Source organism: Triticum dicoccoides, chromosome 6A, assembly GCF_002162155.2.
Source record: "Triticum dicoccoides isolate Atlit2015 ecotype Zavitan chromosome 6A, WEW_v2.0, whole genome shotgun sequence".
Lineage (NCBI taxonomy): Eukaryota > Viridiplantae > Streptophyta > Magnoliopsida > Poales > Poaceae > Triticum > Triticum dicoccoides.
In genome coordinates, this window is record NC_041390.1 from 294331989 (window position 1) to 294355745 (window position 23757).

A 23757-nucleotide genomic window follows, 5' to 3' on the forward strand; every position below is an offset into this window, starting at 1 on the left:
CCAATCTGCATCTTATCTAGTTTGTTTTGGAAAGAGGGAGAAAAAAAAGAGAGAAAAAAAACGAGAGAAAAAAAAGAGAAAAAAAAAGTCAGAGAAAAAAAGGAGAGAAAGAAAAAAAAAGTGTGAGGAAAAAAAAAAGAGAAAAAAAAACAAAATTCGGATCTTTTTAGACTCAATCTCGTAGTTGAATTCGGATTGGAATCTGTTTTGCGCACTGTTCAGTAAAACAGGTGTATCTTCCTCATACGAAGTCAGTTTTGGCTCCGTGAGTACTCAAATTGAGGATAGCGACGAGCCGCATCTAAATAGTTGCAGAAGCTAGTTCAATATTTGACACCTCAAAATCGGCTTCCAAATAGATCTTTTTGCCCTTCAAAGTTCATGAACACAACTTGTTTCAATTTTTCAAGCCAGTTTTAGAATTCTTTGACTCCTCATATCAACTCGGAATTGAGTGATTCTTTTTGCATTGGAAAGCTTGAGTTAGTAGCATTCTTTGAAAGAATTTATCAGAAAATTGTCTCAAACTTTTCAAGAGGAAAGTTGGAGAGAGAGTTGTTGTATATCCTGCTTGGCAGTTGTTTTTCATCATTATCTTCACTGCCGTTGTGATCTTCACTTATATCTTGCTGTCAAGAGCTACTTAGTATCCTTCATTGATGCTACTTGTGCTACACCGTGACCTCATTAGTGTTCTAGGCTCACGTCTCTAGTCCGGTCTAGCCTAGGACCAGCACAGTACCGTCGTTGAGCGTTTATTCAACATTGCATCTTTGAATTGATTATTGCTAATCTTTTGCTACCATATATAGCCAACCCAGCTCCACATATTTCTACACCGTGTATACGTACGCTCCCCTGGCAATCGCTTTACTCAATATTCGGAGTTACTTGACACCGCTGGTTGCCGATCACCGCCTGCTACATGGTAAGAACTTGTAAGACATTGATATTTGCTTTACTGTGAGCGTTTTACCACCACATCCTAGTAGTTATAGGAACATTATTTTTGGGTTTTGTTTCTTGTTCTACTAATCATGACAGGATCCAGAGTCAATTCATGGGCTTTGTCGATCGCGGGAGACGTGCCACCACCTTTGCAAATACCACAACCATCACGAGAGGTGCACAAACATCCAAATGCACATGATCAGGCTAATGTATCTATACCACCATTTAATGGCCGTTTTAAACCTGCTTTATATATTGAATTGGAGTTCGACATAAAAAATATATTTGCTTCCCATAATTTCAATGAACATAAAAAGGTTAAGGTTGCGGTTGGTTCTTTCACTGGTTATGCTTTGGTTTGGTGGAGTGAATATTGTCGGTTACACCCTGATTATATACCTACTACTTGGGATGATTTGAAACTTGCCATGCGACATACTTTCGTCCCTGCTTATTATACTCGTGACATGATTAAGAAGTTGCAACACTTAAAACAAGGTAGTGAAACTGTAACAAAATATTATGATGATTTACAAACTACCTTGTTGCATTCCTCTTTAGAAGAAAGTGAAGTTGATTTTATGGATAGATTTTGGGGAGCATTAAACCGTGATATTCAAGAGATACTAATTCATGAAGAGTGTTATCCTATGGACCATTTGTTTCATCTTGCTTGCAAAGCTGAACAGGAAATAAAACGACGTGTTGGCCACGAGGAGAACAAGCGCACGGTGCACATTCCAAGAGTTGATATGATTGTTCCTTCAACTACTAGGCATACTATGACAACCACATCCGTTGTTGTCAGGACTACATCACCTCCACCATGTGACACATCGCCCCCGAGAGTGGCTACATTATCTGAGTTGATCATAAGAGGTAATGACAAAGGTACTGATCTTCCATCTCTACATGAGAATGATGAATGCCTTGTCAATTTGAATGCACCATCTGATGAGCTACCCACTACTTTGATCACACCACCTATTTTAGAGGACTACGTTGATAATTCGATTTTGCCATGTGATCAAACAACTGAAATACCAACAATTTTGAGTGCACCCATTGAATTAACTATTGATGCAAAAGAACCAATGTTTAATCATTTTGATATGACCTCTAATCTTGGTGATGATTCTGTGTTGAATGACTTATTGCATGTTTGCTTATTTAAGTATGTTGTAGCATGTAAATTTGATGCAAGTAAGGTTTATTCACCAATGTTGGGATGGTTTAATGATGAACATTGTCAATCTTTTGAAATGAATAAGAGCTTCACTTATATGTGCAAACTGAGTTGCAATATTTTCATGCCTCCTACTTCTTGTGCTAATTTTTTGGCTTTAGATTTTATGAACTATGCAAGTTACTCATCTATTCATGTGTCATATATGCAAAAATCAAGGAAAGTAAAAATGGATGACATATACATATACAACATGTACACCTTGTCTCTTTTGTTAGCCACATTTCAGATTAAGCAACGCCGAGGACGGCTTTATTTTCAAGAAGGGGAGGATGATGAGGACATGACTACCTTGGATATGACCAAAAATATTGCATATATACATATTTGTCAGGTGATTTCTAGTGCAAACTATTCAATAATCTATTTATGTTATTCAGAACAAAAAAACTTCACACACTTTTGTGTTTTGTCTAATTGCAGGTGTATGGGACATTTGTACAATCCACATATGAAGATAAGGAAGAAAGAGATGTTTATTTGCTGTCGAAAAAGTTCTCTCACGTCACTTTTGGCCCAAGAGAAGATAGAGTCCAAGTCTCTCACGTTCTGGATTCAGATTCGGACTGCACAGACATACCTGACTCAAAACGCACACAAGTTTTTCATACGGACTCCGAATTGGGTGATTCTTTTTTTGTTGGAAACTAGATTTCGTGCACTTTCCAACCCAATTGGAATCACCTCCAAATTCGTCCGGAGCTTTGAGTTGTGGACGAAACAATCTGATGCTGCAGCAGAATCCGAGTCAAACTACAAGTCCAAAGGTGTTACATCACCTCCACTTGGGCCCATTGGCCTTGTACGACCTAGATTTAGTTTTAGGCTGCCTTGGGACGTCCTCCCACCTCCTTGGACGCCACCCCTTGCTCCTATATAAGTAGATCCATCTAGTAGCTTTTCCTTGGGATTTGTTTAGTTAAAAGTTAGCCATTGCAACTTCGTGTACTTCGTTTGTGTCCAACGACCAGACCAAGACCGCTTCCGGATCCCCACCATTATCAATACCTCATATATATTTGCAATATTCAGATTGCTTTATCATATTCTTGCTCGTTCTTCGATTGCTTGCAGGAATAGACCTTCGTGGTCAGGCTGACCGTGCTTTCGGCATCGTCAGTAACCTCAGGAGATTGGTTTAGCGATTGCTAAGGCGCAACGTCGTGCACGTTTGTAGTCGGATCGTCAAAGTCATCTCCACCAAATCGATAGTTATCATCTCATCGAAAGATCGGGACACCCCCGCCTCTATCATTGAGACAACATCTCGGCGTTATCGGCAGGATGAGGGGAGGTGGCGGTCGGGACTGGATCGCTGTCCATGTCCGACGAGCCCAGGGACCCGTCCGATGATACCTCGATATTGGCTCATGGCGGCCTGCATAATTATGTTCGGCGTTAGGGAAAACATTGCGACAAAGGAATTCTATGAGTTACTCTGGTATCCGAATACTTACGATCTCCCCGGGGGCTTGGCCCTAGGCAACCACTCATCTTCGCCTTCGTCGGTGGCGGTGGAACTATCCGGAAGGAGAGTCCTTCCCTTCTTGGATCCTTCGGCCTCCCCAGTTGGGGCGGCCTTCCTTTTCATATCTCCCCCGCCTGGAGGGGGAGCATCTTCTTCTTCCTCCTCGTCTTTGGGGGAAGAGTGTGCCGCAGAGTTATCGGACGATGAGTTCGATAACACCTGCGCCGGGAACTCTTTCGGGTTCCCTTGGCCTTCTTGGTCTTCTCCGACACCTTGTAAGGAGCCGGAGTCAGCATCTCCGTCAGGAGAGCGCCCGCAGTGTCTTCGGGCAAAGGGGCCGGATAGTTAATCTGCCTCGACATCTCCACCCAGCCCTATCAAAGGCATGGAGATTAGACCCCGCACATAATTAAGCTAGGGAAAATAAATGTCCTACGGGACGTATTGAACTCACCGAACGCGCCAGGCGCTTTGCGCTTAGTCCGTGGTCCTCGGCGAGAGAAGGGGGGACCTCGGTGCCCTTGAACAGCACCTTCCAGACATCCTTGTGTGTCGTATCGAAGAGCTCGCTCAGAGTCTGTTGCTAGGCCGGGTCGAACTCCCACAAGGTAAAATCCTGTTGTTGACACGGGAGGATCCGGAGGATGAGCATAACTTGGACTATGTTGACAAGCTTGAGCTTCTTGCTCGCCATACTCTGGATACATTTCTAGAGTCCATCCATCTCCACCGATGAACCCCACGACAAGCCCTTCTCTTTCCAGGAAGTGAGCCGTGTTGGGAATCCGGATCGAAACTCAGGGGCAGCCGCCCATTTGGCGTCGTACGACTCGGTGATGTAGAGCCACGCTGATTGCCATCCCTTTATTGTCTCCACGAAGGAGCCTTCGAGACATATGACGTTGGGCATCTTGCCCACCATGGCTCCGCCGCATTCTGCTTGTTGGCATTGTACTACCTTCGGCTTGATATTGAAGGTCTTTAACCACAGGCTGAAGTGGGGCCGAATGCGGAGGAAAGCCTCGCACACGACGATGAACGCCGAAATGTTGAGGATGAAGTTCGGGGCCAGATCATGAAAGTCCAGCCCGTAGTAGAACATGAGACCACAGACGAATGGATGGAGGGGAAACCCTAGTCCGCGGAGGAAGTGGTGAAGGAAAACTACCCTCTCGTGAGGTTCCGGGGTAGGAACGATCTGCCCCGCAGCGGGCAGCCGATGCGCGATATTCGCGGATAAGTTTCCGGCTCCGTGCAGCTTCTTGATGTCTCCCTCCGTGACGGAGGAGACCATCCACCTGCCTCCCGCTCTGTACATAGTTGGAGAAGGTTGAGGTGGGGAGTGCGGACTTGGGTGCTAGGGCTTGAGTGTGCGAAAACGGATGAGTAAAGGAGGAAGAAGGCATGGATAGAAAGGTGAATCCTTATCCCTTTATATGGGCGGACGAAACTAAGCGTCCCCACATGCCTGGTAAAACTCGCTTATCCCCCAAGCGCCGTAATTGATGGCGCAGTTGGGTTACCCATGCCCGTATGGATGAGTATCCCGTAATAAGGGGACACGATCTCTGCTTTGACAAGACGTGTCGAAAAACTGCCTCGCGCTGTGTGCGGGGCTGGTTAAAGGAAACGGTTTGAATAATCACCGGGCCATGACATAACGTCATGCTGCCAAAACAAGCCTGCAAATTAGATCTGCGAAAATATTATTCTCTCTACGGTGGTATGTGGAACTTATTTTGCAGGGTCGGACACTATCCTCGTATTCAAATTCTACTGTGATGTATTCAGAGAAGGAACCCGCCTTGCAATGCCGAAGGCAATACTGCGCGCCGGACTCATCGTCATTGAAGCCTGGTTCAGGGGCTACTGAGGGAGTCCTGGATTAGGGGGTCTCCGGACAGCCAGACTATCTCCATTGGCCGGACTGTTAGACTATGAAGATACAAGATTGAAGACTTTGTCTCGTGTCCGGATGGGACTCTACTTGGCGTGGAAGGCAAACTAGGCAATACGGATATGGATATCTCCTCCTTTGTAACCGACCTTGTGTAACCCTAACCCTCTCCGGTGTCTATATAACGTGTAACCCTAACCCTCTCCGGTGTCTATATAAACCGAAGGGTTTTAGTCCGTAGGATAACAACCATAACATACAATCATACCATAGGCTAGCTTCTAGGGTTTAGCCTCTCCGATCTCGTGGTAGATCTACTCTTTTACTACCCATATCATCAATATTAATCAAGCAGGACGTAGGGTTTTACCTCCATCAAGAGGGTGCGAACCTGGGTAAAACATCGTGTCCCATGCCTCGTGTTACCATCCGGCCTAGACGCACAGTTCGGGACCCCCTACCCGATATCCGCCGGTTTTGACACCGACACTCACCAATCAACGGGCAAGTCAATCAAAGTCCATACTTTGTTCTCATACATGGATCCCGTCTCATATCTCATGGCCTTAAGACATTTCGCAGAATCTGGGCTCATCATCGCTTCCTCATAGTTCGTAGGTTCTTCATGGTTTAGTAACATGAGTTCTAGAACAGGATTACCGTACAAATCTAGTGCAGAACATACTCTGGTTGACCTACGAGGTTCGGTAGTAACTTGATCTGAAGTTTCATGATCATCGTCATTAACTTCCTCACTAATTGGTGTAGGCATCACTAGAACTGATTTCTGTGATGAACTACTTTCCAGTTCGGGAGAAGATACAATTACCTCATCAAGTTCTACTTCCCTCCCACTCACTTCTTTCGAGAGAAAACTCCTTCTCTAGAAAGGATCCATTCTTAGCAACAAAGATCTTGTCTTCGGATCTGTGATAGAAGGTGTACCCAAAAGTTTCCTTTGGGTATCCTATGAAGAAGCACTTCTCTGATTTGGGTTTGAGCTTATCAGGCTGAAACGTTTTCACATAAGCATTGCAACCCCAATCTTTAAGAAACGACAACTTGGGTTTCTTGCCAAACCACAGTTCATAAGGTGTCGTCTCAATGGATTTTGATGGTGCCCTATTTAACGTGAATGCAGTTGTCTCTAAAGCATAACCCCAAAATGATAGCGTTAAATCAGTGAGAGACATCATAGATCACACCATATCTAATAAAGTGCTATTACAACGTTCGGACACACCATTACGTTATGGTGTTTGAGGTGGCATGAGTTGCAAAACTATTTCGCATTGTTTCAAATGAAGACCAAACTCATAACTCAAATATTTTCCTCCATGATCAGATCGTAGAAACTTTATTTTTTTGTTACGATGATTTATCACTTCAATCTAAAATTCTTTGAACTTTTCAAATGTTTCAGACTTATGTTTCATCAAGTAGATATACCCATATCTTCTCAAATCATCTGTGAAGGTAAGAAAATAACGATACATGTCACAAGCATCAACACTCATCGGACCACATACATCAATACGCATTATTTCCAACAAGTCTGTTGGTCGCTCCATTGTTCCGGAGAATGGAGTCTTAGTCATCTTGCCCATCAGGCATGGTTCGCAAGCATCAACAATTCATAATCATGTGATTCCAAAAGTCCATCAGCATGGAGTTGCTTCATGCGCTTTACACCAATATGACCTAAATGGCAGTGCCACAAATAAGTTGCACTATCATTATTAAACTTATATCTTTTGGCTTCAATATTATGAATATGTGTATCACTATGATCGAGATTCAATAAAGCATTTATATTGAGTGTATGACCATAGAAGGTTTTATTCATGTAAATGGAACAACAATTATTATTTGACTTAAATGAATAACCGTATTGCAATAAACATGATCCAATCATATTTATGCTCAATGCATACACCAAATAACATTTATTTTAGGTTTAACACTAATCCCGAAGGTAAAGGGAGTGTGCGATGGTGATCTTATCAACCTTGGAATCACTTGCAACTCACATCATCACCTTGCCCTTAACTAGTCTCTATTTATTTTTCAACTCCCGTTTCGAGTTACTACTCTTAGCAACTGAACCAGTATCAAAAACTGAGGGGTTGCTATAAACACTAGTAAAATACCCATCAATAACATGTATATCAAATATACCTTTGTTCACTTTGCCATCCTTCTTATCCACCAAGTATCTAGGGCAGTTCCACTTCCAGTGACCGTTTCCTTTGCAGTAGAAGCACTCAGTTTCAGGCTTGGGGTCTAGCTTTGGGCTTCTTCATGGGAGTGGCAACTTGCTTGCCATTCTTCTTGAAGTTCCCTTTCTTTCCCTTGCCATTTTACTTGAAACTAGTGGTCTTGTCAACCATCAACACTTGATGTTTTTCTTGATTTTTACCTTCGCAGATTTCAGCATCGCGAAGAGCAATCATTTTCGTCATCCCTTGCATATTATAGTTCATCACGAAGTTCTAGTAACTTGGTGATAGTGACTAGAGAACTCTGTCAATCACCATCTTATCTGGAAGATTAACTCCCACTGGATTCACGTGATTATAGTACTCAGACATTCTGAGCACATGCTCACTGGTTGACCTATTCTCCTCCATCTTGTAGGAAAAATACTTGTCAGAGGTCTCATACCTCTTGACTCGGGCATGAGTCTGAAATACCAATTTCATTTCTTCGAACATCTCATATGCTCCATGGAGTTCAAAACATTTTTGAAATCCTGATTCTAAGCCATAAAGCATGGTGCACTAAACTATCAAGTAGTCATCATACCGAGCTTGTCAAATGTTCATAACGTCCACATCTGCTCCGGTAATAGGTCTGTCACCTAGCAGTGCATCAAGGGAATAATTCTTCTGTGCATCAATGTGGGTAATCCTCAGATCACGGACCTAGTATGCATCATTGCTACTATCATCTTTCAACTTAGTTTTCTCTAGGAACATATCATAAATAAAATGTGGAAGCTATACGCGAGCAACTGATCTACAACATAGATATGCAAATACTATCTGGACTAAGTTCATGATAAATTTAACTTCAATTAATAGTATTACTTAAGAACTCCAACTTAGATAGACATCCCTCTAATCATCTAAGTGATCATGTGATCCATATCAACTAAACCATGTCCGATCATCACGTGAGATGGAGTAGCTTTCAATGGTGAACATCACTATGTTGATCATATCTACTATATGATTCATGCTTGACCTTTCGGTCTCAGTGTTCCGAGGCCATATCTGCATATGCTAGGCTCGTCAAGTTTAACCTGACTATTCTGCTTGTGCAAAACTAGCTTGCACCCGTTGTATGTGAACGTAGAGCTTATCACACCCGATCATCACGTGGTGTCTCGTCACGACGAACTGTCACAACGGTGCATACTTAGGGAGAACACTTATAACTTGAAATTTTAGTAAGATGTCATCTCATAATGCTACCGTTGTACTAAGCAAAATAGGATGCATAAAAGATAAACATCACATTCAATCAAAATATGTGATATGATATGGCCATCATCATCTTGTGCCTTTGATCGCCATCTCCAAAGTACCATCATGATCTCCATCATCACCGGCATGACACCATGATATCCATCATCTTGATCTTTATCAACGTGTCGTCACATGGTCGTCTCGCCAACTATTGCTTTTGCAACTATTGCTATCGCATAGCGATAAAGTAAAGCAATTATATGGCGCTTGCATCTTATGCAATTAAAGAGACAACCATAAAGCTCCTACCAGTTGCCGATAACTTTAACAAAACATGATCATCTTACACAACAATGTATATCTCATCATGTCCTGACCATATCACATGACAACATGCCCTACAAAAACAAGTTAGACATCCTCTACTTTGTTGTTGCAAGTTTTACGTGGCTACTACTGGCTTAGCAAGAACCGTTCTTACATACGCATCAAAAACCACAACGTGGTATAGTGATTGCTTTTTGATCTTCAGAAAGAACCCTGTTCATTGAATCTGATTCACCTAAAGTTGGAGAAACTAACACCCACTAGCCACCTGTGTGAGAAGCACGTCGGTAGAACTAGTCTCACGTAAGCGTACGCGTAATGTCGGTCTGAGCCGCTTCATCCAACAATACCGCTGAATCAAGAATCAACTAGTGACGGCAAGCAATATGTATATACCCACGCCCACAACTCCTTCGTGTTCTACTCGTGCATATAACATCTACGCATAGACCTGGCTCGGATGCCACTATTAGGGAACATAGTAATTTCAAAAAAATTCCTCCATGCACACAAGATCTATCATGGTGATGCATAGCAACAAGAGGGGAGAGTGTAGTCCATGTACCCTCGTAGACCGTAAGCGGAAGCGTTATGACAACGCGGTTGATGTAGTCGTACGTCTTCACGATTCGACCGATCCTAGTACCGAAAGTACGGCACCTTCGCGATCTGCACACATTCGGCTCGGTGACGTCCCACGAACTCTCGATCCAGCTGAGTGTCGAGGGAGAGCTTCATCAGCACGACGGTGTGATGATGGTGATGATGAAGTTACCGGCGCAGGGCTTCGCCTAAGCACTACGATGAGATGACCGAGGTGGATTATGGTGGAGGGGGGCACCGCACATGGCTAAGACAGTTGTCTATTGTGTGTTCTAGGGTGCCCCTGCCCCCGTATATAAAGGAGCAAGGGGGAAGGTCGGCTGGCCCTAGGGCGCGCCAAGGAGGGGAGGAATCCTCCTCCTCGTAGAGTAGGATTCCTCCTTTCCTAGTCCTACTAGGAGGGGGAAGGAAGGAGTGGGAGAGGGGAAGGAAAGGGGGGGGGGGGCGCCACCCCCCTCCTAGTCCAATTCGGACTCAAGGGGGAGGAGGCGCGCGGCCTGCCCTCGCAGCCCCTCTCTCTCCACTAAAGCCCATCTAGTCCCACTAGTTCCCCGGGGAGGTTCCAGTAACCCTCCGGCACTCCGGTTTTCTCCGAAATCACCCGGAACACTTCCAGTGTTCGAATATAGCCGTCCAATATATCAATCTTTATGTCTCGACCATTTCGAGACTCATCGTCATGTCCGTGATGATATCCGGGACTCCAAACAACCTTCGATACATCAAAACACATAAACTTATAATACCGATCGTCATCCAACGTTAAGCGTGCGGACCCTACGGGTTTGAGAACTATGTAGACATGACCAAGACACGTGTCCGGTCAATGACCAATAGCAGAACCTAGATGCTCATATTGGTTCCTACATATTCTACAAAGATCTTTATCGGCCAAACCTCATAACAACATACATTGTTCCCTTTGTCATCGGTATGTTATTTGCCCGAGATTCAATCGTCGGTATCTCAAAACCTAGTTCAGTGTCATTACCGGTAAGTTTCTTTACTCGTTACGTAATGCTACATCCCATAAATAACTCATTAGTTACATTGCTTGCAAGGCTTATAGTGATGTGCATTATCGAGAGGGCCCAGACATACCTCTCCGATACATGGAGTGACAAATCCTAATCTCGATCTATGCCAACTCAACAAACACCATCGAAGACACCCATAGAGCATCTTTATAGTCACCTAGTTACGTTGTGACGTTTGATAGCACACTAAGTGTTCCTCCAGTATTCGGGAGTTGCATAATCTCATAGTCATAGGAACATGTATAAGTTATGAAGAAAACAATAGCAGTAAACTAAACGATCATCGTGCTAAGCTAGCAGATGGGTCAAGTCAATCACATCATTCTATAATGATGTGATCCCGTTCATCAAATGAAAACTCTTGTCCATGGCTAGGAAACTTAACCATCTTTGATTAACGAGCTAGTCAAGTAGAGGCATACTAGTGACACTATGTTTGTTTATGTATTCACACATGTACTAAGTTTTCGGTTAAGACAATTCTAGCATGAATAATAATCATTTATCATGATATAAGGAAATATAAATAACAACTTTATTATTGTCTCTAGGGCATATTTCCTTCAATCATAATAAATTTTCTCATCAAAACTTGGGAGACTAAAAATATCATATTCATTAAACATAGCATCCCCAAGCTTGGGCCTTTTAATATCATAAGCATAATCACTTTCATCATTAATAGTATGGATAGCACCAATAGTATAGCAATTATCAATAACAATGAGTAATAGGAGAAACATCATTTGGGAGGGATACCTTTTTACCTTTTCTTCTCCGTCTTTTCTTTTTCTTATTCACATTAAGTATCAGTTTAATCATCTTTTTGGAGCTCCTTATTAATGAGATTGGTTGAATAGAAGGCTCCTCCTCGTTACCTAATTCATCATAAGAACGAATAGGAGGATATTGGGAAATCTCTTCCCTTTCATTAGTATTCTCTTCATCTTCTATTTGTTTTCTTGTCTTTATGTAATTGTCAATATAAGGATTTTCAATGCAATTCACCACACAATACATATAAATTTCCTCTAGATCAAAATAAAGAACTCTATCAGGGAAAAATTCTGGAAAATCCTTAGTTATACGTTTCATTTCTTCATAACCCACAAGCGAACTAAGTTATTTATGATGCGCAAGGGAAATCAAGTCATCACAATTTTTGGAAACGATACGGTCATGAAACAATTTGCATTGGAGACTTAAATGATCACGTTCATTGCAAAGTTCACAAGGATGGCAAAGAAATTTTAAATTTTTAGCACAAGCATCTAGCCTCTCTTGCAACCATTTAGTTTCTAAATACTTATGCCTCTTGCAAAATCTATCTTCCCTATTTGGTGTGTACTTGCAAACTCTATGCACTCCACAAAAATTGACATGCTTGTAAGAGACATTTTCATCATGACTAGTGCAATCATCATTAGTACTACGGATACTCAAAGAGTTCATACTAACAACATTGCAATCATGCTCATCATTCAAAGATTGTATGTCAAACATTTCATTGCATTCTTCTTCTAACATTTTGGCACAATTATCAGAATCCTTATTTTCATGAAACATATTAAAAAGATGAAGCATATGAGGCACCCTCAATTTCATTTTTTTGTAGTTTTCTTTTATAAACTAAACTAGTGATAAAACAAGAAACTAAAAGAATTGATTGCAAGATCCAAAGATATACCCTCAAGCACTAACCTCCCCGGCAACGGCACCAGAAAAGACCTTGATGTCTGCTACACAACCATCTTCTTGTAGACGTTGTTGGGCCTCCAAGTGCAGAGGTTTGTAGGACAGTAGCAAATTTCCCTCAAGTGGATGACCTAAGGTTTATCAATCCGTGGGAGGTGTAGGATGAAGATGGTTTCTCTCAAACAACCCCGCAACCAAATAACAAAGAATCTCTTGTGCTCCCAACACACCCAATACAATGGTAAATTGTATAGGTGCACTAGTTCGGCGAAGAGATGGTGATACAAGTGCAATACGGATGGTAGATATAGGTTTTTATAATCTGAAATTAGAAAAACAGCAAGGTAACTAATGATAAAAGTGAGCGAAAATGGTATTGCAATGCGTTGAAACAAGGACTATGGTTCATATTTTCACTAGTACAAGTTCTCTCAACAATGATAACGTAATTAGATCATATAACTATCCCTCAACATGCAACAAAGAGTCACTACAAAGTCACTAATAGCTGAGAACAAACGAAGAGATTATTGTAGGGTACGAAACCACCTCAAATTTATTCTTTCCGATCAATCCATTGGGCTATTCCTATAAGTGTCACAAACAACCCTAGAGTTCATAGTAAAATAACACCTTAAGACCCAAATCAACCAAAACCCTAATGTCACCTAGATACTCCAATGTCACCTCAAGTATACGCAGGTATGATTATAAGATATGAATCACACAATCTCAAATTCATCTATTCAACCAATACAAAGAACTTCAAAGAGTGCCCCAAAGTTTCTACCAGAGAGTCAAGACAAAAACGTCTGCCAACTCATATGCATAGATTCCCAAGGTCACGAAACCCGCAAGTTGATCACCAAAACATACATCAAGTGAATCAATGGAATACCCCATTGTCACCACAGGTATCCCACGCAAGACATACATCAAGTGTTCTCAAATCCTTAAAGACTCAATCAGATAAGATAACTTCCAAGGAAAAACTCAATTCATCACAAGGAGATAGAGGGGGAGAAACAACATAAGATCCAACTATAGTAGTAAAGCTCGCGTTACATCAAGATCGTGCCACATCAAGAACACGAGAGAGAGAGAGAGAGAGAGAGATCAAACACATAGCTACTGGTACATACCCTCAGCCTCGAGGGTGAACTACTCCCTCCTCGTCATTGAGAGCGCCAGGATGATGAAGATGGCCACTGGTGATGATTCCCCCTCTGGCAGGGTGCTGGAACAGGGTCCCGATTGGTTTTTGGTGGCTACAGAGGCTTGCGGCGGCGGAACTCCCGATCGAGGTTTCTTTTCGGGGGTTTCTGTATTGATAGGAATTTTTGGCATTGGTCTCACTCCAGGGGGTCTCCGAGTCATCCATGAAGCAGGGGGCGCGCCCAAGGGGTAGGGCGCGCCCTCCACCCTTATGGATGGCTCGGGACTCTTCTGGCCCAACTATTTTACTCCGGGGGCTTCTTTTGGTCCATAAAAAATCATCAAAAATTGGCACGTCAATTGGACTCCGTTTGGTATTCCTTTTCTATAAAACTCAAAAACAAGGAAAAACAGAAACTGTCACTGGGCTCTAGGTTAATAGATTAGTCCCAAAACTCATATAAAATAGCATATAAATGCATATAAAACATCCAAGATGGATAATATAATAGCATGGATAATCAAAAATTATAGATACGTTGGAGATGTATCAATTGCTACTGTCCTATAGAACTCTGTGCTTGGCGGCCCAACACGAGTCTACAAGAAGAAGGTTGTGTAGTAGACATCAAGACGTGGTGCAAACATCGCAGGAGCATCCAAACCCTGTGATATGGTACGCTCTATCACACATAAGCCTTATTATATCTTCCTCAAAACAGCCACCACACCTACCTATTATGGCATTTCCATAGCCATTGCGAGATATATTGCTATGCAACTTCCACCGTTCCGTTTTTATGACTTGAGCATTCATTGTCATATTGCTTTGCATGATCGTAAGAAAGCTAGCATGATATTTCTATGGCTTATCCGTTTTTTGATATCCTTGCTATGCTAGATCATTGCACATCATGGTACAGTGCCAGAGGCATTCATATAGATTCATACTTTGTTCTAGATATCAAGTTGTAATATTGAGTTGTAAGTAAATAGAAGTGTGATGATCATCATTATTCATTATTAGAGCATGTCCAAGTGGGGAAAGGGTGATGGAGACTATGATTCCCCCACAAGTCGGGATGACTCCGGACAAAATGAAAAAAAAAGAAAAAAGTGAGGCCAAAAAGAGCCCAAGAAAAAAGGAAAAGAAAGAAAAAAAGAAAAATGAGAGAAAAGAGAGAAGGGGCATGCTAATTCCACACTTGTGCTTCAAAGTAGCACCATATTTTTCATGTAGAGTCTCCTATGTAGTCACTTTCATATACTAGTGGGAATTTTTCATTATAGAACTTGGCTTGTATATTGTAATGATGGGCTTCCTCAAATGCCAGTGGTCTTCATGAGCAAGCAAGTTGGATGCACACCCACTTAGTTTTCATGTCGAGCTTTCGTACACTTATAGCTCTTAGTGCATCCATTGCATGGCAATGCTTACTCACATTGATATCAATTGATGGGCATCTCTATAGCCCGTTGATTAGCCGTGTCGAGGTGATATATTCTTATGTTTTTGTCTTCTCTATGTTTACCCCTATGATCATACTCTATTCCATCCATAGTGCTATGTACATGGCTTGCGCTCATGTATTGCATGGGGTTGAAAAAGCTGAAGCGCGTTAAAAAGTACGAACCAATTTCTCGCTTGTCATCGTGGTTGTGCATGATAAATACTTTGTGTTAAGCAGATGGAGCATGAAAAGACTATATGATTTTATAGGGATAGCATTCTTTAGCATTGGTATTTTGAAATACATGATTGTTTGTTGGGATGCCTGAGTATTGATGTCTTTAAGTCAAATTATAGACTATTGCTTTGAATAACTCGTGTCTTAATATTCATGCCATGATTGGACATATGATCAAGATTATGCTAGGTAGCATTCTGATGAGGACAAAGGAAAACAGCCTTCAAAACTAAGTTTGGATTATATGAGTGGTTAGTCATGCCTTTTGGGTTCACTAATGCACCTAGTACTTTCATGAGATTAATGAACGAAGTTTTACGTGCTTTCATTGGACGATTTGTGGTAGTTTACTTTGATGACATATTGATTTATAGCAGATCTTTGGAAGAACATTTGGAACATTTACGTGCTGTTTTTATTGCTCTACGTGATGCACGTTTGTTTGGTAACCTTGGGAAGTGCACCTTTTGCACCGACCGAGTATCTTTTCTTGGCTATGTTGTTACTCCACAGGGAATTGAAGTTGATAAAGCCAAGATTGAAGCTATTGAGAGTTGGCCGCAACCCAAAACGGTCACACAAGTGAGGAGTTTTCTTGGCCTCACTGGATTCTATAGGCGTTTTGTGAGAGATTTCAGCACCATTGTTGCACCTCTCAATGAGCTTACAAAGAAAGATGTGCCTTTTCTTTGGGGTACCGCACAGGAAGAAGCCTTCACGGTATTGAAAGATAAGTTGACACATGCTCCTTTACTCCAACTTCCTGATTTTAATAAGACTTTTGAGCTTGAATGTGATGCTAGTGGAATTGGATTAGGAGGTGTGTTATTACAAGATGGCAAACCTGTTGCATACTTTTCTGAAAAATTGAGTGGGCCTAGTCTGAATTATTCTACTTATGATAAAGAATTATATGCTCTTGTTCGGACTTTAGAAACATGGCCACATTATTTATGGCCCAAAGAATTTGTTATACATTCTGATCATGAATCTTTGAAACATATTAAAAGTCAAGCTAAACTGAATCGTAGACATGCTAAATGGGTTGAATTCATTGAGACTTTCCCTTATGTCATTAAACACAAGAAGGGAAAATAAAATGTTATTGCTGATGCATTGTCTCGTCGCTATACTATGCTTTCACAACTTGACTTCAAAATATTTGGTTTGGAGACCATCAAAGATCAATATGTGCATGATGCTGATTTTAAAGATGTAATGCAGAATTGTAAAGAAGGAAGAATGTGGAACAAGTTTGTTGTTAACGATGGATTTGTGTTTCGTGATAATAAGCTATGCATTCCAGCTAGCTCCGTTCGTCTTTTGTTGTTGCAGGAGGCGCATGGAGGAGGATTAATGGGACACTTTGGCGTGAAGAAGACGAAGGACGTACTTGCTACACATTTCTTTTGGCCAAAGATGAGACGGGATGTTGAGCGTTTTATTGCTCGCTGCACTACATGTCAAAAAGCTAAGTCACGACTCAATCCTCATGGTTTATATATGCCTTTGCCTGTACCTAGTGTTCCTTGGGAGGATATATCTATGGACTTTGTTTTAGGTTTACCTCGAACAAAGAAGGGGAGGGATAGCATATTTGTTGTCGTGGATAGATTCTCGAAAATGGCACACTTTATACCATGTCATAAAAGTGATGATGCTGTTAATGTTGCTGATTTGTTCTTTCGTGAAATTATTCGCTTGCATGGTGTGCCAAATACTATTGTTTCAGATCGTGATACTAAATTTCTTAGCCACTTTTGGAGATGTTTATGGGCTAAGTTGGGGACTAAACTGCTATTTAGTACTACTTGTCACCCCCAAACTGATGGACAAATTGAAGTAGTCAATAGAACGTTGTCTAGTATGCTTAGGGCTGTTTTGAAGAATAATAAGAAAATGTGGGAGGAATGCTTGCCTCATATTGAATTTGCTTATAATCGTTCATTGCATTCTACTACTAAGATGTGCCCTTTTGAAGTTGTGTATGGTTTCCTACCTCGTGCACCTATTGATTTGTTGCCTCTTCCATCTTCGGAGAAGGTTAATTTTGATGCTAAACAACATGCTGAATTGATTTTAAAAATGCATGAGTTAACTAAGGAAAACATTGAGCGCATGAATGCTAAATATAAACTTGCTGGAGATAAGGGTAGAAAACATGTTGTGTTTGCACCTGGAGATTTTGTTTGGTTACATTTGCGTAAGGATAGATTTCCTGATTTGCGCAAATCAAAGTTAATGCCACGTGCTGATGGTCCCTTTAAGGTGTTAGAGAAAATAAATGATAATGCATATAAACTTGAGCTGCCTGCAGATTTTGGGGTTAGTCCCACTTTTAACATTGCAGATTTGAAGCCTTATTTGGGTGAGGAAGATGAACTTCCGTCGAGGACGACTTCATTTCAAGAAGGGGAGGATGATGAGGACATCAATACAATTGTTACACCCACAGCCCCTGCTGCTATACATACTGGACCAATTACTAGAGCTTGTGCACGCCAACTAAATTACCAGGTACTTTCGTTTCTTGGTAATGATTCTAATGTTCATGAGAATATGATGCTGCCTAAATTGGATACATTTGTTTTGCTTACAAATGAAGGGCCTAGCTTGGAGAAGGATGAACATTGGAGCAAGAACAAGAACGGAGTTACAAGTGATGATTTCAGGACTTTGAAGCCACCATAATGGGTGCATGAAGCCTTGGACGAAATATACAAGATGCCACTTCATAAATTTCATCCCGAGGCTATTTTAGGTGCTGCGTCACCTTATTATTGGGCCAGGCCCATGTAATTTCGAAATACATAAGTATAGGCTATTTTTAGAGTCCATATGTGTGGGGAAACAAGAGATAGGGTTGATTTCGGACCCCTCCACCAAGGGCCACGAAATTCCCCCCCTCTTCCTCCATATATACAGCCCTTAGGGCATCGTTTAGACTTTGGGTTTTGTTTAGATTAAAAGTTCGCCATAGCTGCAACTTCGCGTACTTCGTTTGTGTTCAACGACCAGACAAAGGCGTCACAGAACCCCACCTTGATCAATAAAGCTTTCATCTTATATTCGCAATATCCAGATTGCAATCTCAGTTTCTTGCTTGTTCTTCGTTTGCTCGCAGGAAACAGACCCTCGTGGTCAGGTTGATCGTGCTCCGGCGTGGTCAATAACCTCTCGGAGTTGGTTTAGCGATTGCTAAGGCGCGACGTCCTCGCACGTTCGTAGTCGGATCGTCAAAGTCGACTTCCACCAAAGCGATATCCATCATCTCATCGAAAGACGGGACACCTTTGCCTCTATCAGCAAACACTCAAAGACTATGGCATTCATCTGAAGCAAGTGCCACTCTACTGCGGCAATGAAAGCGCCATCAAGATTGCCAACAACCCAGTTCAGCACTCGAAGACAAAGCACATTCAGATCCGTCATCACTTTCTGAGAGATCATGTCATGAAGGAAGATATTGATATCATTCACGTTAACCGATGTAGGGTAGAGACCCTAATCGCCCGATCTTTCACGAAAGGAGCGGATCCCGGGGAAATCACGAAGAACACTGGGAAGAACGGAGGGAAAACACAAGAGGAAATCACTAAACCGACACGAATAAGTCACACATGGGCTAGATCCTCAAGTACCTAGGTAGAGATACACGAATCCACGGACAACTATGGCCGATACACGGTAACTGGTTCTTCTCCGTGAGGAGGTCTTGAATCCACAAGGGGATCTTCTCGTAAAAGGGGCTTGAATCCGCTTGGGGGATCTTCTCCGGTGGAGGCTCCAATCTCCGAGGAGAAGGTAACCAAGTGGATGAGCAAAGCTCTCTCACAAATATGAGCTAAACATTTGCTAACCCTAGAAAGGAGGTGGGAGAGGTCTATTTATAGTCTAAGTGCAAATGGGGGCGAAAGTAGGGGTACATGGGCCTCGGCCCGAATCTGGATGCAGCCAGGTACCGGACATCCGCTGGTGGCCGGTCGTCCGGTGTCTCAAGAGCGGCCGGTCGTCCGGTGTCCTCCGGATGTCCGCTGGTTCTGCTCTGTCTTGGGGGTGCCGGACGTCCGGAAACGTCGGACTTCCGCTAATGTTGGTTCGGATGCAAGTGCGCCGGTCGTCCGGTTCGGACCGGACGTCCGCTCGTTTTCTTCGGGTGCAGGGGCACCGGTCGTCCGGTCTAGACCGGACATCCGCTCACTGGGGCTCGGCTGATGCTTCAGGCACCGGACGTCCGGTCCCGGCCGGTCGTCCGGTGGCTGGGACTTTTCCTTCAGCCCTCCTTCTTCTCCGTCTTCTCGTCCATCTTCTTCTTCTTCTTGTCCTTGCTCCTTAGCTTCTCCATGGTACCTGAGTATGCACAAAGTATCCATATGAGGTAGTAGCCATGCTTCATGTGCATCGAAGTGGAATTTTGAGAGGAGAGATGTCAGCTTGGTTTCAAGAGCTCTTGCACGTGATCGAGTCATGGGTCCACTAGGCACTTGATGAGACGATGGTAGATCCATGGGGATGACCTTGGGATGCTCCACATCATCTCCCCTCCCTTGGGGAAGATCCGACCTCGGATCAAAATCCTCATCACCATGGTACGGGGACAGATCTTTAACGTTGAAGATGTCGCTCACGGAGTACTTATCGCATGGGATGTCGATCTTGTATGCGTTGTTGTTGTAGCGGGCAAGCACCTTGAATGGTCCATCGGCTCGTGGTAGTAGCTTGGACTTGTGTTCGTTGGGGAAGCGTTCGTTGCGAACGTGTAGCCACAGAAGATCCCCAATGTTGAATATCATGTGATTCTTGTTGACATTGAGCTTGGTCGCGAGTCATTGTACTTGAAGCTCAATGGTGTGCCTTGTATCTTCATGCATCTTCTTGAGGTGGTTGGCTCGGTCACTCGCGTCCATGTTTGTGCGCTCGTGGAGTGGTAGAGGTAGGATGTTCAATGGGGACAACGGGTTGAAACCGTAGACAACCTCGAAGGGGGATTTGCCGGTAGTCGAATGTCTTGCATGGTTGTAGGCGTACTTGGTGATGGGTAAGCACTCCTCCTGCTCCTTGATGTTCTTCTTGATTAGCACGCGAAGAAGGGTGGAGAGCGTGCGGTTTGTCACCTCCGTTTGGCCGTCGGTTTGTGGATGATAGGCCGTGGAGAATAGAAGCTTGATTCCGAGCTTGGCGCATAAGGTCTTCCAAAAGTAACTCAAGAACTTGATGTCGCGGTCCGAGACGATAGTTTTTGGCACACCATGTAGATGCAATATTTCCCTACAAAAGAGATTAGCCACATGTGAAGCATCGTTATCTTGTTACAAGGAATAAAATGTGCCATTTTTGAGAAACGGTCCACAACGACAAATATAGAATATTTCCCATTCCGAGTCCTAGGCAAACCAAGTACGAAGTCCATGCTAATGTATTCCCATGGTTGGTATGGAATCGATAGAGGCATATAGAGGCCATGAGATTGAGCTTTGGACTTAGGATTGCGGCATGTCGAACATCGGTTGGTGAAGCGATTGACGTCCCGAAACATCTTTGGCCAAAAGGCTCTTGGAGAGTGTGGCGAACATCTTGTCGCGTCTGAAATGTCCCATTAAGCCTCCTCCATGTGATTGCTGCAAAAGCAACAAACGAAGGGACGACTTGGGGATGCAAAGTTTGTTAGCTCTCATAAGATAGTCGTCTTTGATGTAATAGCGTTCCCAAGATGTATTCGACAAACACTTGGCATAAGGAGTGGCAAAAGTTTCATCATGCTCATACAATTCTTTGATATGCTCGAAGCCAATGACATCTAACTCAAGTTGCGTGACTAGCATGCATATGCGGGAAAGAGCATCCGCTACGATGTTTTCTTTACCCTTGATGTACTTGATGACATAGGGAAAAGACTCAATGAATTCACTCCATTTAGCTTGACGCTTGTTCAACTTAGTTTGACCCTTAAGATACTTGAGAGTCTCATGATCGGTATGAATGATAAACTCATGGGGACGAAGGTAATGTTCCCATTCATGTAAAACATGGACTAAAGCATATAGCTCTTTGTCATAGATGGGATAGTTGAGTTGCGCTCCGGAAAGTTTCTCACTAAAGTAAGCTATGGGGCGCTTCTCTTGCGTTAACACACCTCCTATGCCATTACCGCTAGCATCGCAATGTATCTCAAAAGGCTTGTCGAAGTTGGGTAAAGCAAGCACGGGAGCATGAGTAAGCAAATTCTTAAGCTCATTGAATGCGGTATCTTGGGATGGTCCCCAAACAAACGACGCATTCTTCTTGCTCAAAGCATGCAAAGGCAAAGCAATGGTGCTAAAACCTTCACAAAGCGACGATAGAAACCTGCAAGACCAAGGAAACTACGCACTTGATGCAAGTTGGTTGGTTGCGGCCAAGTCTTAATAGCATTGATCTTGGACTCATCTACATGAACACCCTTGGAGGAAACAACAAAACCCAAGAAAACGAGCTTGTCAATGCCAAAAAGGCATTTCTCCATATTAGCATAGAGATGCTCTTTTCTAAGAGTTTGCAAAATGGTTCGAACATGGGTGACATGCTCTTTGATAGATTTGCTAAACTCAAGAATGTCATCGAAGTAAACCACAAGAAATATACCAATGTAAGGGCGAAAGACATGATTCATAAGGCACATAAAAGTGCCTGGTGCTTCCGAGAGACCCATAGGCATGACTAACCACTCATACAAACCAAACTTGGTTTTGAAGGCGGTTTTCCATTCATCGCCCTCTTGTATGCGGATTTGATAGTAACCACTCTTAAGATCAATTTTGGAAAATATAGTGGCACCGCTAAGCTCATCAAGCATATCATCTAGGCGTGGAATGGGATACCTATAACGAATGGTGATAGCATTGATAGGTCTACAATCGGAGAACATGCGAAAGCTACCGTCACGTTTTGGCACAAGAATGACCGGTACGGCACAAGGGCTCAAACTTTCACGCACATGTCCATGGTCTATGAGATGCTTTACTTGCCTTTGAATTTCTTTGGTTTCTTCGGGGTTGACGCGGTAGGGAGCTTTGTTCGGAAGTGGTGCTCCGGGGATGAGGTCGATGCGGTGCTCAATGCCTCGTAGTGGAGGTAGTCCCGGAGGTAGCTCATCGAGGAAAACATCTTGAACTTCCTGCAAAAGAGAAGACAACACTAGAGGAAGAGTGTGAGAAGTGTTAGTTTGTGGTGCATTGTCCTTGCACATGAGGACGTACTGTAGGACACTAGATGGGTTCTCACACACTTCTCTCATCTCACATTTGGTGGCAAATAGAACTAGGTTCTTGTTTTCGCTCATCGTGGAGGAACTCAATTTGGGCTTGTGGCGCTCACTCTCTTTTTGGTGGCTCACTCTCTCACCATTCTCTCCACTATGGGTGGCTTGCTTATCGGCGATCACTTGGCTTGGAGACATAGGTTGTAACACAAACTCCTTTCCTTGCATCTTGAAGCTATAGTTGTTTGTACGCCCATTGTGGACGACTCCCCTATCGAATTGACATGGCCGTCCAAGGAGAAGATGACAAACGGTCATTGGGATGATGTCGCACTCCAAGGTGTCCTCGTAGGCGCCGATTTTGAAGGATACGTGCACTCGGTGCTCAACTTGGATAGTGCCGGAGTCACTAAGCCATTGCACTTTGTATGGATGTGGGTGCTTCGTCTTGGGCAATTGGAGCTTGGAGCAAAGTTCTTCACATGCGAGATTGTGACAACTCCCTCCATCGATGATGACCTTGATAGATCGTCCATTGATGCCGGCCTTGGTGTGGAATATGTGGCATCGTTGGTCTTCTTCTTGGTGATGTTGGACAGTCAAGACTTTGGAGACAACATGATAGAGGCAAAGGTGTCCCGTCTTTCGATGAGATGATGGATATCGCTTTGGTGGCAGTCGACTTTGACGATCCGACTACGAACGTGCGAGGACGTCGCGCCTTAGCAATCGCTAAACCAACTCCGAGAGGTTATTGACCACGCCGAAGCACGATCAACCTGACCACAAGGGTCTATTTCCTGCGAGCAAACGAAGAACAAGCAAGAAACTGAGATTGCAATCTGGATATTGCGAATATAAGATGAAAGCTTTATTGATCAAGGTGGGGTTCTGTGACGCCTTTGTCTGGTCGTTGAACACAAACGAAGTACGCGAAGTTGCAGCTATGGCGAACTTTTAATCTAAACAAAACCCAGAGTCTA